The sequence below is a fragment of the Diplotaxodon limnothrissa genome, linkage group LG1 (genome assembly GCF_057381915.1).
Source record: "Diplotaxodon limnothrissa isolate DT_005_m linkage group LG1, D_limnothrissa_male_GT1.1, whole genome shotgun sequence".
Classification (NCBI taxonomy): Eukaryota; Metazoa; Chordata; class Actinopteri; order Cichliformes; family Cichlidae; genus Diplotaxodon; species Diplotaxodon limnothrissa.
Window position 1 is genome coordinate 28,628,553 of NC_140596.1, and position 4,711 is coordinate 28,633,263.

Below are 4,711 nucleotides of genomic sequence, written 5' to 3' on the forward strand. Positions count from 1 at the left end.
CTGCAGCTTCGCGCATGTCCACCGCGCAGTGCTGTAATTCATTTTTTCTTTTTTTTCCCTTCTTGTTAAAAAAATAACCAGGTTAGAGCAGGGGAAATATTAATTAGGCCTTGTATTAAGTAAGTATTGATTCATGTTGGGTATTTATATTAAACAGCATGTCACGTGGAAACGAAAATCTTTTTGTGTATTTTTGTTATTGTGGCATGCTAATTATCACACAGGGGGTGATGAGAATAGAGATGACATGAAATGTAAGTGACGGAAGGTAAGCTGTGTTAATAATTAAAAAATATTTTTAATCAATAAATTAAATTAGCTGAAAAAACAGACACGTAATCTGTGTTACAGTAACAACAGAGCAGTTACATTCAAAATTTACAATTTTGAATTTTGAATAATTTATTAATGTAAAACTATAAATGCGCTTTCGCGAAAATCATGCATTTTAAATAGTAAAATCAGCAAATGACAATGATGTGATTTGTGGTATATTATCAAAGCTGATATAATCATGGCTGGTTGAGAAGGAGTTCATTTTGTTTGCTTTGTTACTTCAGTTGTAACAACGTGTCTGTTTCAAACAGTTCAGTTTTCTAAAATTGCATTTTAATTGATTGTAACCAATATAATTAGGTAACATTTTGTATGTTGTATTTATTTGTGTAAAAAGTATTTCTAATAATGCTAATTGAACATTTGTCACTTTTTTGTTTTGCTTTTTTTAATTTCATGGGTATAAAAACGCCTTTTGGGTTAATTCTAGTATATTTCCCCCCTTTTTTTTTTCTTTCTCCATTTATTTATTCAGTGACTATAACAGCACCATACTATATAGGAGTAATGAATGAACTGTTTCTACCTGAAATGTAATGGAATAAACATCCAAAGTAGTATAGAGTAACAGAAATACTCAACTAAGGTTCCTCAAGTATGTTTTGTGTACAGTATTTCAGTTAAATGCATTAGTTATGTAACACAGCTACAGATTTAAAAGATAGCTACATAATAGTCTAGAAATATTGTCACATGGCAGTAGTTTATAAGTGAAGATCCTCTTCCAGTTGTGACACTGTGGCAGAAAGCAAACTCTTTCAAATCTCAGTATATGAACAGTAATTACTTTTCTCTCTCATAGTAATTGTGGTATGAAATTTTTCCTTTGTAAAATGGTTATGCACATTCACCAACCAAATGACACCACACAACATGTAACATAATAGTCAGTTGGCTACTGTCCATTAAAACATTTATAAAACTGTACTGTTTGAAACTGACACTTTGTCACATATCAAGCAACAAAGTAATTCAAATGTCATCTTTCTCCACAGTAATAAAGCCCATGTTAATGACTGGGGTTACTAATCCAGTCATAATGTGCTAAAACAATGTAATGTGTTAAACCAACATATACGGTGCTGCTGCAGCAAACTGCAGGGCTGGCATTTAAAATTGATTTCATGTTTGCACTTTTACTTCTTTGTGTAGCAAAAGAAATGAGCTGGCCATTTATCTGGATGCTATTATGTATTCAGATTTAGTATAGACATAACAGTACAGAGAAACCTGTTTGTTTGTTTTAGTTTAATAGTTTATTGTAATATCTTTTTCTTTTACATAAATTTAGAAATAATCTCAAGCCTCGTGCTATAATTATTGTGGTATCTTGTTGCATTGGGAATTACTTTAATAGGTTTAGATTTTAATAAACAATCACCCCACACACTGTGATGCACTGGCAGACAAAATGATCCAATACAGGCACAGGTAGAGCTCTCAGTCTGAAAAAGGACAACTGGGGTTTGTAAGTCATTAACTTTTAGTATAACAAATGTTGCTCAGACAAAAAGGTAAGTAATTTTTTAAGGTACATTTAGCCTATATTTGCTGATATTTGCTACAGTTTACATAAATACACGCCTTAATGGCATTCCTCTTTCTCCATAAACTATTCTCCTAATGGCTACTGGACGGAAACTGAAAAAAACATTTATCTTATGAACACGTTAACCACATTTCCTCAGAAAAGATAAATCACACCTGCCAAAATGAACTCGAGAAGGTCAAACCGAGACCAGAAGGAGGTGTGTGTGTGTGGGGGGGTCACACACAAACAAAATAATGCAGCATTTAATGTGCACCATCTTTCTAACACCTGCTCTCATTACGAAGCCGGTCGATGCAGTGTCCGTGAGTCCAGTGGATTCACACCGATTTCGCCAATTAGTGCATTGGTGGAGGGGAGGTGTAGGTGAGAGCGAGTGGAGAGGAGCTGCAGGAAGATTTTTAATCAGTGACACAACATGGGTTGACCAAAGGGGAGGGGAGGGAGGCAGCAGCAGTAATTAACAGTGTAAAAATCTGCGTGCTGCTGGAAGGAGACGATCACCGGGCTTATCAAACGCTCAACAAACAGTGCGCTGGACTGCATTTCCATCCCAAAGTTTTATTTTATCTCGACTCGCTGTGGATCTTAAACCACTGCTGGAACGCGCAGACGTCCGTGTTTCTATTGGCTGTGCGCAGCGTCGCTCAGAGGAATGACGATTTTGCTGCTATAACCAGCTGATGCTGAGGCTATGAACGCGGAGCCTCTGAAGAACTGTTGACGGTACATTGACACCCCGTCATCGGCGTTATGCCTGCGGATTCGGTCTACCGTCCGTCCAAAGACTGAGTGAGTAGGACATTTGATCGTGTCACGACGCACAGGCCCGGGTTTCCCCCCTCCTCCATCTCCTGTCGCTCCACATGATGTTTCTTCGTCTTCCCACATCATCATTTTCATGGGCATGATGCTCCGTGCTTCACAGATTGAGCTTTCTCACCTCGTACAGGCGTCACATCGCATCTGCAGGTAAACCTTCGCGTGGTTTAAACGGTGAGGTTTTTTACTCGTTATCTCGTCGGATTTGATTTGATTTCATTTTTGGTATGTGTTGGGAATGATGTCTTACCACGGGTTCATGAGTGAAGGCTTTTTTTCTTCTTGAATTGTGGATGTTGTTGTGCAACATTGTCGTGAACGTGGACCGTTATAATGTATGCACTGGTTGCTGTGTAGGCTGAGAATCGCGTGGACAGCGATGGAATGGTGGTGCGCTCTGCAACGCAGCGACGAAAGAGACGCAGTTTCGGTGCAGAGAGAGCAGCATTACTATCCTCCCCCCACCCCCTCTCTCACCTCACGCAAACACACATAGTCTCGTGCACGCGGACGCACGCACCTGCCTATTAAATTTACACTCCCAAACTCACTTATTGCCGAGGTTTCTTTGCATGCAGACTCCAACGAGCCTCAGTTGCAGTGTCGTGTTGCCGTCCATTCTATATTCATTCAGTATTTTCTGGACCTTCACGGTGATGTTTTCACCTTGTTTCCATTTCGTTTTGCAAGGAGAGGAAGCAGCTTATCAATAAACCGAATGCATGCTGTATCCATTTTATTTCCTCCCTAAAGTATGAGCTCTAATGTCTCATAGATCACTCTTGTCGCTGGCGTATACCTATTAAAATGTGCACTACGAATTAATTCACTACCCACTGTCCTTAAATGACAAGCCATGGGTGGCCTTAACGTCCACCTTATCTCTTCCCCTGGAAAGACTTAGCTGTGTGGAGTGTACACTGCATAGGAAAACGCCCACACAGGCACATGAGCCAAGTCAACATTAAAGTGTTTTTTTGCACTGCTGAATAAATCAAGTGTTATACAAATGAAGTTGGACTGATACCGTGAGAAGCTTTGATGGTTCCTGTCCAGCAGCATTCACATTACAAAAGAGGCATTTAATATTCGTGGTCAGTTTTTGGATGTGTGACAAGAGACAGTCTGCCTTTAGATGTAATTGTTCTGGGGCTTTTTTTTCTTTGCTTTGCTTAAACAAAATAATAACAATATTACTTGTACATAGATGTATAATAACCTCACAGAAAGATTGAGGGGTAACTATAAGCAAAGAGGGAGAATGTTAAATCTTTACATCAACCATCTCGGCTTGACAGATTCAGAGTTCTGCAGAGACAGCGGTCACTTCACAAAGTGTAACTGTTGCTGATGTGAGAGTGGTTTTGGAAAGTAAAACAACTGTTTTTGACCTAATGATCCTTTAGCTTAAAACCCAAGAGGTCACCGGGATTGTTCTAAATCCTCCTGACGCAGACGTGAATTTACACATCCGCTTTCCTTGATTGAATTTCACCCAATAATTCTACAGATGATCTGGGTGTTGTCACGCTGTGTGATCGAGTGCTCGGAGCTAAGTTCAAGTCTGACGCCACACCTGAGAGGGTATTGCTGAGGTGTAGGTTGTAATGATGACCCAATTCTTACCCTAATGCTATAGTTTGGAGAAAGACAAAGCAGACCTATTTGAGGAACTAATGAGAGTAGATTTTGATGTTTGTCATTTAGAATGATTATTTTCTTTGTTCTGTGATTGCTAAAACTGGGAGAACAACTCATTAAAAACCATAATTACATATTATTTTTGCTTGTTTGAGTTGTGATGACTTAGACCTCAGAGGGTTAACTTGCTAATACCAAGAATGTGTCATTTTTACTGTGTTCAACATCCAGTTTACCTTGTTAACACTTCCTTGTTAGCCCAAACACAAAAACTGTTAATAGTTTTGCAATATTTAGGTGTTATGTAAAATATCTTGATGCATGCATCCAGGTAAGGAAATCCCAGAAAGCTTGATCGTGTTC